Source organism: Argopecten irradians, chromosome 9, assembly GCF_041381155.1.
Source record: "Argopecten irradians isolate NY chromosome 9, Ai_NY, whole genome shotgun sequence".
NCBI lineage: Eukaryota > Metazoa > Mollusca > Bivalvia > Pectinida > Pectinidae > Argopecten > Argopecten irradians.
The window spans coordinates 39,574,724-39,589,868 of NC_091142.1; the positions used below are offsets into that span (position 1 = coordinate 39,574,724).

A 15,145-nucleotide genomic window follows, 5' to 3' on the forward strand; every position below is an offset into this window, starting at 1 on the left:
AAATATTTGGTAGGTGTTTAACATTTAAAGTACATTTGTATTTAATTAAATGAATTCAGAATTCTTATCAGGTTCAGTACTGCACACGAAAGAAACATTAGATCTGAACTGAATTTTAACATTATACAGGTAAAAAGCAATATAAAATCCATATCCAACAACCACTTGTTGTGTCACCTCTATTTATGCCATTTCATTATGAACATTCATAACATATAAAACAATGCAAATAACAGGTAAATCTAGCCATTTAGAACAAAAATCGTCAAAATAAAGTAATTTACACCATCCCGGATTTCCAGATTTAAACAAACATGCGGTTACATCAGCGATGACTTACTTCACCAATACATCATTACATGTCCTCTTTATATTGCTTGTCATCGTAATCTATATTCACAGTAATCACATGTTATTTGTGGTACTGGTGGTAGACAGGAATTTTTAACATTGTTTACTACCAAAAGAGTACTACGTCACTAACGTAACAGGGGGTTTCCTTCCTTGAGAACATTTTGACAGATTTGAAGGAAGAATGAATCGACACTTATCGGTTTCCACAAAATGAACAGTTTTGAGAATGACAACTATGTGCTATGTGGTAATATTTATAAAGGTTCATCCAAAACAAAGGAGGTTATGTTAGCAATATAACCAAAATGTTACACTGGAGAGTGTGAAAAAGGATAGCAACAACAAATAAGAAATTCAATGCAAGGCCCTAGAGGTTGTCGTTAACATGCATGTGTTGTTATTTCTTTCAAATAGCGGTCCGTAACTGTCGGATTTCAACATAAAAATCATTTTTCGAAATTATTTTCTCGGCCTTAAACTACAAATCTTTTTCGTTTTATCGTCCATTCTTTTTCACATCCTTTGATGTTATTTTACAATCGCTGCAGATAGATAGATATTTTGGGCTTTCTAATCATTGCAGCACGTCCCAAAAGTGTACACAGGTTGTTTTTACGACTTTAACTCGCCTTGTGAACCATGAAGAGAGAAAGGGGCAGGTAAGGCACATGTAGTTATTATTATTATTTTGAAAATGAATTTAGTATATTGTGTGTCTTTTGTATAATGGTTTTAACAGTTTACGTAATAATGCACTGTGTATGAACAAAGTTGGTTGTACATGTTCAATTTATATCGATTTCGTGGTATCACACATTGTTACATTTTCCGCGGTGAAACATAAGGTTTTACGGTGAACATAAAAGCAATATACTTCACTCGTGAAAAATATAAAAGTTTCCACCTCACTCGATGAAATATAACTGGAATAACAAGGAATATCCTCTATATATTACGGCGATTCAAAGACACTGGTTGGGGTTTATTTTAAAATATTAACATATCAAGTGCAATGCTAATTGTAGAAATCATATTTTAACTGAAACATGGTTTTTTCACAAATAATGAGGTAACTTCCTCGCGGAAATTGATTATTTCCTTCTAATGTAAATTACTTCTTTGAAGCATAAGCTTTGTTGCGTTATGGGTGTTGTTTACTTATCCATGCACAAATTTCAACACCTTATGAAAGTTAACTGCTACGTATGACGTTTGTAGCATGCATTGGGAAGTTAGATAGAAACTAATTTATTTGTGGAGAAACAGTCCACCTACCACAATACACAATGGGCGAAATACAAAATGTAACTAGTAAAACAGGGAAACGTTATATTATTCCAGGCATGAACTGTGACACAAATAATCATTGTATTTCCCCAATAATGTAGGTTGATTGATTGTATTTTTTATTTGACAAAAAACCGCGTTCAATATTACGAATACCTGGAATAATTTACACCCTTGTCAAATATGGTAGCACTATCGAACTAAAAACATGTTAATTAAACCGCAACCACAAAATGAGTACAGCGTTACCGTGTTATATGTATACGTACTTAATTATTATCTCTGTACTCATCATGATCAAAATCAAACACGCAATCTGTATGTTTATAATGGCGTCGTGTTGCATCACACTAAAAATAAATACACAATAGAGCAACATCAGATTTACATATATTTCTCATCTATCTATGAAAAGTTGAAATGGATAACTGGATATTGACAACTAAATTCATTGGAAGTAGATAGAAGTGATTGAGTCCGAGTGATTTATACCGAGAGAAATGTTAACTAAAAAAGGATTAAATAAAACCATTACTGGAGAATATACCCAGGTGGTCCAGTGGATTAACTGCTATCGACTTCATAGACAATTATTGTCATACAAAACTTCACAGTATATACGCTCAGTATTTATACTTACTAACATTTTCCTTAGAATGTTGTACTCAGTATTACTTTTCTCCTAACTTGATATTCAGTTTTCTCTTTGTTCGTTTGGAGGAATAAAGATATGAAATTGCTATTTTATAAAAGAACATGATTTATCACATAACAGGCCCTTCCAGCCCTGTCATACGGCCATGTCATAAATATCGTCCGACACACATGTAATATACTATTATGATGTCATATGTATTTTTGACGTCATATATACGCTAATACTAGCCGATTTTGTTTACCATAACTGCATGGTAACATTGAACTTTGAACTTGCGTAAGGAAATGTTCTGTGCAACGTAAAAGGACTACTTTTTTTAAAAGAAACACATGGCTTTGTTTACATTTTGACGAAACATTACGTGTATATTGTTGTTTTTCATAGAATTTTGGAAAAATGTAAACAATATATACATGTTTTATATTTATATATGATTCAAACAATTTTTAAATTTACAATTGTATAAAGAAACGGAAAAATATCCCGACCGGGGCGACGTGCTTTCATTTTTGTTAAAAATGATGGGTGTCAAATGTAAACATTACCTCTGTGCCTATGTTCGTCCTACGATCGAGCCTTTGGGGTGGACGGGTGTGAGACCCTCTGATAGAGGTCAGTTATAAACATATCCTCTTGTCTTTGCTCTTTGAGTATTTAATCATGTGTATTATAAAACATGCACCGCTAATAATCCACGTGTTGACAGTTCCGCGTCACCACAAATACATTGTATCCATCGAACACAAGTGAATTTGTTTCATCTATCGATGGCGATATGGATCTAAACGTAGATTATATAATCACATGGCTCCCAAGGATGTAATATCGTCAAGTCAGACGACATCTCAAACACATTGAGCTACTTGAAAATCGGTGTTTTCACAACTTCCGCAAACTAAAGTGTGTAAGCGTGCGTCAGCTTCGCCTCGCTGCACAATAACGGTCACCGAGTTCACACATGTGGCCGTGTACAAATTCTTTATGTTATTACGCTATATATTAACTTTTAGCAAAATTGAATATATATTTAAAGTTCTGATCTGATTAAATAAAATTATCTCTGAAATTTACTTTGTTTGTCATGTTTATTTTACACTAAAATATTGAACTTTTTTGTCGTCGCGGATGAATAATTCTACCTTACGTGAAGCGTCATCATTCGCTGTTCAATTGAGTAAGCTCCTCCCACTTTTGACCGACTTTTATTGAATAATTACGTCACTTTCAAATGACGATTTTATTGCATAAAATATAAATAAAAAGTCGTGTGAGTGTAAATATAGGGATTGGATTTCGTTTTTATGTTAACCATGCTTGTATGGAGCAATTCCTCTAAGAATATATTCAATATAAGCATGGTTAACATAAAAACGAAATCCAATCCCTATATGATGTCATATGTATTTTTGACGTCATAATATATATGACGTTACATGATTGTTTCAGCAGACGGAAACGTCATATCCTAGCCGAATTTCTACTGTTTTATATAGAGACGAAATTTAAAGTTTTACTATTCCTCTATAAATGAAATTGTTGTGGTAAATAGCATCTTACACTTGTGACTTTGCGATATGAAAATCAAACTCGTTTGATAAATTTCATATCATATAAGATCCTCTATGCATATAATGTATGTTATATGCATTAGTATTCCGAAATTTTACATTTAGATACACTGTATCACGAATTCAAAAAGGAAAAAGAATCGTTATTCTGGAAAGGCAGTTGAAAGCCTGTCAATGAAAAAGTGAATGACCTGCCTGTTTAATTGTAAATGTTAATTGTTTAAATGATTAATTGTGATGAGGAAATTGGTATATTCTATTAAGAACAGATAATATTAATTGCTAATAATGTTATGTATTCAATTTCGCATGTTTCATATTGTTTTCTGACTACATTTGATTGATAATGTATTGCTATCGGATGCTTTGTCATCTGTATTTGAAACAAAAGGAGTTTGTATCTTGCCATTGAAGGTCGTTCAGAATTCACATGATCTGTTGGTTTTACTTCCATATTTAACTATTGGTATGTATAAACGATTAAACTACACACGGAATAATCTATAAGTGAATACAAACACAAATACATAGATATTGATGTAGGTTATATTTAATACCTTTCGTAATTAAAAAACTATACACATACATAAATTCAATAGAACAAACAGTCCCTATCTCTTTTATGATTTCTATTTAGCAAAAACTTCTTAAATCATCATTCGTGTAATTCGTCACATCAACGCATATATAATCTGATCGTTAACTAATAGTTATAAAACATTTTAAAGATTGTGATAAATCAATCCATCTAAATCATTTTGGTATTTGATCAAAGATTAATATGATAATTTTAATGACGTCATTGTTCAAGACAGATGATGGAAAATATATTTATCTATAGAAGGGCAAAATCTAACAAACATCTTAACGGGTATGTTTTTCGACTTATCAGAACAATTTACCTTAAAGTACATCCACACTGTATAATCATTAAAGTAAACAATATATGTCTACCATATTGAATTGTTATATATAGATTGTTATCATAAACATGTGATGTAGTTTTGATGTCTACTTGTTTGTGTTATATAATGAGGGCCATATGGAAGATTATCTTTGTTATGATTAACTAAGAATAATATATTCCCACGTGGATTATTACAAATTGTATTAGGAAGATTTGAAATGAAAAGTGTATCGTTGACATCTCGAAGTACTTGAAATCACACATGTATGTACAATGTATCCATTTTCAGATGTATTGTGTTCCCTATTGCTCTAGAGCTATATGTTGAAGTACATGATTTAAACTGACTAAAGAGATTTGTTTTGAAAAAAACCACCTCACTATAATTTAGATAACAAAAAACACACACCCCTCCATCAACACCACCACCAACCCCCTCCCTCTCCCTAAAAAACAGAGTGAAAGAGAAATCCAAAAGCAAATATAAAGGTATAGCGAAGATGAGAAAAACGATAAATTTCGTGAATCACTTTGCTTGTATAATTTAGCCATGAAGATTGACAAGCTTTAAAATTAGAGATCCCGTTATATACACCTGTCCCTGTTCCTACATAACCTATTCTCATGACAGTCAAAAATACCTATACATAAATATAAGTAGGTCAAATCTAAATTCCATTTTGACGTCGTTCTAGCCTACTGATATAAATTACATAAGCTGTCATATGATTTTATTCCCCATTATTAAATTGAAACCCCGACACAAGCCGATGGGACGTAAAGGAAATGGTAGTCTTTCTCTGAAAAACGTTATAACGAAAACTACGTAAGCAGTAATTTATCTTAATAATGGCACTTTATGGGGTTTAAATACGAGAACAGATGACTTTTCTGTTTGCGATCCATCTTGTTCTTCAACAATGCCTGCTCAGCATAGCGACATTTCACCGATTTATCACAGATACAATGATCAACCACATTTTTAAAGACCACAGCAGACCCTAGCCTTGTTTCTACTATTATTGATTGAGATACATGTGTACTAGGTGTAAAACGCCGACGCCATTCGAGGAATCCTCCAAACGTTGTTATACTTAAGCATTGATGTCACAATTTTTTAATTTTATTGGGGTATGAAAAAAAAAAGTTTGCAAACTGTGTGAATCCGCGTAGCGGATTTTCACAAAAGTTTGCAAACAATTTTTTTTTCATACCCCAATAAAATTAAAAAATTGTGACATCAATACTTATAATTAATTTTATACTCTATTTGATAAAATGAAGTATGTTTAAATGTAACATTATAGTGGTTTTTCAAAGGATTCTTTTTTCCGAATCAATACGCAACGTCAATGTCTCTATTGTGACGTCACGATAACGTCGGGGTTTCGCGCCATTCTCGGAGTTTTTTTTCATAGTGGTATAATTAATTTTTCTTTGTTTTCATACCAAATCTGGCTTTCTGATTGGCCAATATTTTTTTTGCATACCACTATGAAAAAAAAATCCGAGAATGGCGCGAAACCCCGACGTTAACGTGACGTCACAATAGAGACATTGACGTTGCGTATTGATTCGGAAAAAAGAATCCCTTGAAAAACCACTATAATGTTACATTTAAACATACTTCATTTTATCAAATCGAGTATAAAATTAATTATAAGTATTGATGTCACTATTTTTTAATTTTATCGGGTTATGAAAAAAAAATTGTTTGCAAACTTTTGTGAGAATCCGCTACGCGGATTCACACAGTTTGCAAACAATTTTTTTTTCATACCCCGATAAAATTAAAAAATAGTGACATCAATGCTTAAATGCAAAAAAAATATTGGCCAATCAGAAAGCCAGATTTGGTATGAAAACAAAGAAAAATTAATTATTGAAATTTAAAAATATTCATCTTAAATGTGTTGTACAGTTCTTTGTTTTTTCATGGAAAGTGACATACCAAGCCAAGGTCAGATAATTAAAACCTTAACAGATTTTTACTTCCACACCATGTACAAAAATGGTAACCGTAATCAAATTACTCTAGATAAGAACATGAATTAAATGGTCTTCTATTGCTACATTTGAAAGAGTAACTTTCCTTTTTTTATAATTAAAACTTTGTTTCATAGAATGGTGACGAAACCCATGTTTACAAGTCAAGGTCTACGATCCATCTACTTTTCTTTTGCAGGTGGATTGTAACCCCTGTTTAGCGAAGATTGACTATACAACACACACGAGATAACTTATTGCAGACGCAAAATATTTGAATGTAGTTGCATTTTCGTGTTAATCGACCTATTCTTTTTTCCTTTTTTCATTGTATAACCGTGGTATCACCTGACTATGACATCTCCCAATTCCATATCTTTAGGTCATAGAGTGAAATGGACTAATCTCAAGTAAAATCACGACACCTGTTTCACCACAAACTTATGATTAATATCTCCATCTAATGATATCATAGCCCCTGACACTGCCTTGTCACCACAACCTCTCTACTGCTCACAAGCGTATCATCTACCTTGATCCCCCTGACACTGCCTTGTCACCACAACGTCTCTACTGCTCACAAACGTATCATCTACCTTGATCTCTCTGTCATCGTCTTTGTCGATCGAGATTAATTCCCCTTATTAATCAACACGCATACTTAATTATATTAACTGACTAGCCGGATGTTTGGTTTTTACATAAGGGGATTGGCTGATTAATTGAGGATAACATTATAAAATAATTTAAAATCATTACAGTTTTTTAATTATTAAAAACGAAAGATGTAATATCGAGTGTCTAATTTTAAAGTACATCGTTCTTACGTAACGAAATGTCAATGACTGATGGTTTTTGCCATTTAATGATACTAGACAAAGAAATAACGAAATGTGTACGTTTATTAACTTTTTAATTCAATTAAGCAACATAAACAAATTGACAAAGCAGTCAAACAACCATTATATCCGAATAAAAAGCGGAAAGAAATATCTGCTATTAGATCAAAGAGTTCCCGAACAGTGATAAGTTGGCCAATAGTCTTTATATCTGCTGGTAATCCTAGAACTATTGGCAATATTTTATACATTATTATGGGTTAAAGTTACCTTTAAATTGAGAACAGAGATTGGTTTTTGCATCTTTTTAGTTTTTATTGGGAATGGTTATTTGTTTATTCAAATTTATCCTTATAATTCAATCTACTTCAGATAATCTATTCCAAATTTATTGAATGACTCTTATGTCTATCACAATGATTACGCCGTTGTATCATCCAATTAAAAGCAACATTTCAAACGACAACGGCATAGTTTTCTTTATGGTAAAGTTTTAACCCAATGAAAATGCTCGTTACAGGCAATATTGAATTATAAAAATAAATAAATAAAAGTAGTATGCAAAAAGTATTCTGTGTTTTTATTGCAGAAGAGAAATCTGACATTTAAATTAAGGGAATATTTGGTAGGATAATACCATATACATTGTGGTAGTGATTTTAAGTTCTGTTTGTTTTTTCCTTTCTTATTAATGTTTGTTTATTCGTGACGTTTAGTATGTGGTGACTGATCCATATTTCTGTCGCTACAATCAAAGAACGATCTGACGCAAATAAAACAAGAAAAGAAAAAAAGTTACGAATCTGTTGCATTGTGTCAACGAATTGACTATCAATAACACCAAACACTAGTTAATTAAATCACATTTATGCAAACCTTAAAAATTGCCCTACGGTCTGTGAGTGCCATACTAAATCAAGAAGCATTAGTTGATATATCGTAATGAGGCCAATTTCATAGTTTTAAGTATGTAACGAGGCGTGCTTCGTCATCGTTACATCAATCTACATTACAAAAAAACAGAGTTTGTACATTCTGAATTTTATATCACGTTATCAGTATGGATATGCTGTGAGGAAGTAGTTGTATAAATATATCAGACAGACAGACAAAACAGACACTTGAATTCACACATGTATATTTTAACACAGACAAGAAAAATAAATTTGAATTCACACATATACACACAAACACACAGAAAAAGATAGAAAACGAAATACAAATGCATACACCGATAACGATAGAAAAAGAGAAAATGCATTTACACATTTTCACACAAACACACAGATAAATGCAGAAAAAGAAACACGAATTCATACATTTGCACACACACAGATTAAAGTTATATGTGTCGTATTTTTCATACTCACATATCAAGATAAGCTTTCAAAATATTTTTCATCACTAAAGGTTTCTAACATCTTGAAAATTACAGTACTTTTAATACATTGGTTTTAATTTTACAAATACAAGTAAGAGCAGAAAATCATTTTTAGCAGTACTGTCAAAATTCCTTTTATGAACATCTATTGTGAAGCGAAATGAGTACATAATTTCTGTGTTGTAACTAACGTTTAAAAGGCATCTGAAGCCATTTGAATGATTTTCACGGCTTAATTCATAAAAACCTTATGGTTTTCAATACTAGTAGATTAATGAATAAAAAAATAACATTTACGGCACATATAACTTTAAGGTATCATCAATGAACCAACAGACACTGTTTTTCTGGAGCACATGGTCACATTCATGAATGGCGTTTAGTTATATGTCGATTGTGGTTTTTTCTTATCCATTTTCAATCATTTATGACAGGGATGAATAAAATAAATCCCTTAAATGTAGATGAATTTTATTTTTTATATGATGAAATCACGAAGAACAATAATCAAACGTATTGCATTTGAACTTATTATTTTATTAACTTATTACTGAGAATAAAAAACACAAATCAGTAGCTTATCATTGAAATACATTTTATATTGCTTAAAATACAATAGCGCTAAATGCTGCATAATTGTCTATTGTAAAAACAAAGACGTACCACTCATTCTCATCGAATGTGAAATGAATTAATGAGCAACTAAGTACATAAATTGTAGGTTACTCCCCATAGACGTTCTATAAAACTGAAATGAATACAGGACTTAATTGTTATACGTAACATATATTACAAAGGGTGACAGAGGCGGTTAATGACGATCAACTTTGTCCCGCCCATCTCCTAGAACTGCGCGCGAGCAGGCCAGTTCCCAGCGTACGTACCTGACGAGGAGATACGGAAAAGACTTCCTGGAAAACATAACGTCTCCATAGGATTTCCTCTGACGCACGCGAGGTATGTAATTGATTATAAATACTTAATCAAATATTGATGACATATTTACTAATTAATTAATAGTTTATGCGAATCGCGGCCATGAAAGATAGTACACACAGAAGGATGAAAACCTTGACGATTAATAACAAACTATCATCCTTATATTTTGCTATTTTGGGATGTTTTTTTTTTTATATTTTGCTAAAACTTTGGGATGTTCTTTGCGTTAATTTCTCCGCTGACGGAGTATAAAAATATGTATCATTTGGATAAGAATTAATTTAATTTCAACAAATTTTATTTCGAATAACGAAAAAGGATCAAACAACAGGCATTGCCTATATTAGTTTTCTCCTAGTAACAATGAGTATATACATATGATTCAACAAAATTCTAAATTTGAACATATTCATGAACATGTTGGGATAAGGACAGTATTTAAGATTTGGATAATAATTGATGTTTATGTCTAATTAACACAAAATTACATATATTGAAATAATTCATTTTGCATTTGTTGTCTGTGTATTCAGTACCTCATTTGTGTCATGGAGTCTTTTCCGGGATGCAATTAATTATTTTAAATACATATAAATTTAAAATAAGAAGTTCAAACTTACAATGATGGTAATGGTGGAAAGTAAGTAACTTTTGTAACTGATGATAAATACTAATATGTCTGCTTCTGTTTTTGATAGATAAAAAATATCATTCGTCGGCAGTGAAGTGTCTTTAATTTTACCACCTTTGTAAAGACTGATATATCTTTCTTCTATTTGATACACTCATATCCCACCACCACCCTATCATTATCGACGACTCTCTGTCGAGCGAATCCATAGTAACAGATAGATGAAAGATGGTATTATCATGTTCAAAAAGGACACATTTAATCTTTTTTTGTACATAAACTAATGTCATACCTCTCATACGAGAGTCGAACTGTTTATCTTGTAAAGACAGTTATAAATCACTGAAGGAATCATGCCTTATTTGACGTTATCCGTGATACAACCACACGATATTTTGGTATATATGATACGGTGCAGCATGTGAACACTTAAGTATGGCATTCCAAAATAGGATGGTGTCAATTTTGAAAAATCAACAAACATTATAACGTATTTGATAAAAAAAAAATGATTTGCTCTGCTCTTCACCTAAGCCCAAATATTGTCCCGTGGATTAATAATCTAGTTTGGGGTTCACTTTTTGTTAAAGTTTTAGACCGTTGAAATAATTTTCAAAATTGATGAATACCTGATGACCTGTATGATGAAGTCAAATTAGTTTCAAATATAGCAATACACTGTCTCCATTCACAACACTTGTTATATGTTCCCATGACTCACGGAGTATACTATTTGCAGCATAAATGTAATGGATTTGCGGTCGATGATGAACTTAAGTTATGTATGGAAAAAACGTTGTACCTTGTTCGATAATTAATTGCGTTGTCAATTTGTGGCTGCAGATTTCATATTAGAGAAAAATAGATTATATCATTAGGTCTTTTCTTTTCTAATGACATGTTACAATCCTATTTGTATGCATTACAATAATTAAAGTTCGCTCGTATTTAATAGTTTTTGTTTCTAATTGAGTCTCCGATTAGCATAGTTTTGTAATCACGTGGAAATCTACTAATATATGTAGGTGAATTACCATATACAGTCATTTTGTCGATAAAGGCCATTCAAGGAACAGAAAAAAAGTCTTGTACAGCCAGGTGGTCTTTATACACAAATTAAATTGTGGTTAATTTGGTCATTTGAGACCCTAGAAATTTGGTCTTATTATACAAGTGGTCTTTATACAGAGGTTGCAGTAAAGCGTAGTATTGAAATGCCGTATCACTTGACATACACCTTTTTGATACTAATGATATATTATATATGTCATTCATGAAACACATGACGTTTTGACGTTGATTTAAAGTAAGTAAGGTTGTAGGTGTTCTTTTTTAATGAACGACGTCTTCGATTGAGGTAGATGTCTATATACACTTGTAAGATATAGTTATGAACCGAATTGAAATTAAACGTGTGAGAAATTACCTACGTATGTATATATATAAATGTCAATTTACTGTGTAACTACAACAAGGAAGAAACTGGCGGTCTAAATTTAGTTCCAGTCAAACTGATGGGCCGAATCTTTTGACTATGATTATCATATTGATGGTATGATATTAATTAAATGTCACTTCAGTGGGCGTGTTAACCTTGCTATACATTGATTTACATATGACGACGAATCACATGACTTTGATTGAACAATATATCTATGTTCATTTAAGTTATGAGTTCGACATTTTGTGGTTTTGTTCAGACGATAAAGATCTTGTTGAAGTGGCGGAAAATATGTGGATGTTTCAAAGAAGTCAAACTAGCAAATGATAAATTAATAGTACCGAAAAAAGTAAATTATCATTACAATATTATGAGATGTCGAAGAAATTCATCAATGCAGAACCACACAGAATGAAAGTTTAAACGAAATCCAGTTCTTCAGAAATCCTACGTACCATTATAAAAATGATTGTACAGAGTCTAAACATTGACGAAATATTCATGAGATCTTTTTCGTCATTGTGTAGGTAACCTTCTCCTATAGAGATTAACATGATTGGATTTACCTGGAGATAACAACTCACGAAGAGGACATTATAAACACAGGTAAATCACTTGTGTACATAGTGCAAGAGCGCAGATTTTAGCAGCAATCTAATTTTAGTGCATTTCGTACAAAAAGTTCACCTATAAATATGAAATCGGTTATTTCATAATATAATGAAGCGAATATATAAATTCATAACTGCGGTCATTTAATTTGTTTAAACAAACTTTTGCTATAAATCTTAATTGCATCAAATAAGTTCGTTTACATAGACATGACCTTTCATAGTCCTAGAATCATTCAGATATGCGTTTTTATTTCTTAATCTTTTCTATGAACCACTTAATTTTCGCGTGCACTTTATTCCCCATCTTCATTAATTTAAACATGTTCACCAAATACGACATTTCGCGACCAAGGGCTAGTAAGTATATATGTTTTGTACAATTATTCGCGTAACATCTGAATTAGCGTTTGAGTTATCTCACCAAAATAAGAGATTTACAATAAATCTATCACGTAATTTATGAATGTATTATCTTATTTATCTTCATTATATTGCCTTATTTAATTTAAGGTTTTGTTCTTTAGATTGTAATACTATATTTTGCTAGCCATATATACTATTAGTATTTTGCTTTATTAGTGAACTAAAATCAATTACTTCAATGATCTACTTGCACGACAGCTTACCTTATACTAAATTGGCATCAATATTGCGCTAATTCAAAGAAGTTTGTCCTAAAGTGGCAAGTATAGGTAGAATCGAGTAGGCTGACTTCTCTGTAATTTAACTTACGTAAAATTATGAGAAAACTTAACGCCCCGTAGCTCTGTTCGCCTGGCTGCTCGAGTTTAGTATATGTAAATGATCATATATGCTAATACTGTACAATTCATTTCTCTGAATCTGTGACAAAGCCTATAAAATAAGCCGATCTTCTAAATAAGCCATCATCCTTTAAATTTAATTCATGGAACGTTCTTTAACTCTTATATATAACGTTCTTATTTTTTCAGATTACAGATAAACTTCTAATCATGGATTTTCTAAAGCAATGGATGCATGTTTTGTTCTGTGCTATATTGGGATGTACAAACAACATTTTAAATGTGAATTGTTACATATCACATAATACAGTATTTACGGCCACGCCAGTGCCTCCGTACCATAACAGTATATACGTACAGCAGTCTGTGGGACCTCCAATGTCCACGTTAAATCCAGTGTTACCTACAGTGACTCCCATTATGCCAGCGGCAGCACCAGCCGGGGTATACAGGCGACAGTTCTTTAGCATGGTAACAAATCGCCGTCCGGCTATTTCAGTTCGCCCTGTAAATATTCAAAATGCTATTAGAACTCCTCAAAGTAATTTATATCAATTATTTACCAGATTAAATCCAAATAGTCAGTCAAAGATCTACAATGTTCTTAGAAACCATATGGGTTCATCGAGAAATACTCCAACATTCCAAGTGCCACAGTCAAGACACTCGAGTCTAACAATGAATATAAATGATATAGCGGCAATGAACCGCCAGACTGAAGCCTTCGAGGTAATGCCAAAGACACGGGACTTGATTTCCAGGGAACTCGAACAAAACTCCCAGCTCCTTGATCGTCTTGTTGGACAAAACCAGATGGGTAGTTCAACTGCAAGCCGACTTGAGCAGCAGATTAGAGATATGAAACAAGAACTAGCGGCGATAGAGCCCGCAGAAGGACAGCAACAAGAACAACTCATAAAACGATTAGGGGATCAGTTCCAGCAACAAATATCTCTGTTTGAGGAGCAGGATCCCAATCCACCTGTCAGCCTTGGCAAGGTTAATACAGGAGCCGCGGAGCCAAATTCATTGGCAGATATTCCTCATAGTTCGGTAAGTCGCTAATTAGACATCACTATAATTATACAAAACTACAGTTAAACATTGTTAACTCGTGGTCAGCGGGACTGAAATAAATATTCGAGTTATCCGAGTGTTCTAATTAAGTGTATATGACTAAAAAATACTTAACGATAACAAATGATATTCCTCACAAGATGAATTAATTTTCGGTACCTAATGTTCTTAGAAATTGATAGTAAGATTTTATCGCGTCAAATATTCTGCTTGATAGTAATTTCATGAAAATAATAATAAATATATACGGAAAAACCAATTTTTAAATATTTCATGTTAGTCATAAACGAAATGGATGGTGTGAGGTTTTAATTGACATGATGTCGAGACAATGGAGCTATTGTTTCAGTGACACAGCACATATACAGATAGCAGATGTTCCTTTGATCATTATAAATATTCATTAAGGTGTATTGTATCTAGCTATGACTTATCATCACTCTGATCTATTTCATCAAATCAAATCGAAAAAAAATTAACTTAAATAAAATTCCTTTTCTTCCTTAATAGCCTCCTCAGGCCATTGACGAAATGTTCGCCACCATGGCAGCAGAATCAGGTAAAAGTGAGTTATCAGCCTTTGCTTTTCTTGGCTATATCCTCTTCTACTGCAGGCATTTTGTAAACTCACATACTGTCAAAGGGGTACAGTATGATGTACATGATAAAAAAAACCCATTTAGCTGCTAGGGAGGCAAC

The 15,145-nt window shown here is 32.4% G+C and overlaps 1 long non-coding RNA gene across 1 annotated transcript in view; it reads right to left on the reverse strand.

Moving 5' to 3' along the window:
* LOC138332307 (uncharacterized) overlaps nt 1-15,145 on the reverse strand; it is a 58,269-nt gene that overhangs the window by 25,844 nt on the left and 17,280 nt on the right. The window contains exon 5 of the long non-coding RNA XR_011209805.1: nt 13,728-13,874. This is a non-coding gene — a long non-coding RNA (uncharacterized lncRNA). The remainder of the gene's footprint in view (nt 1-13,727; nt 13,875-15,145) is intronic.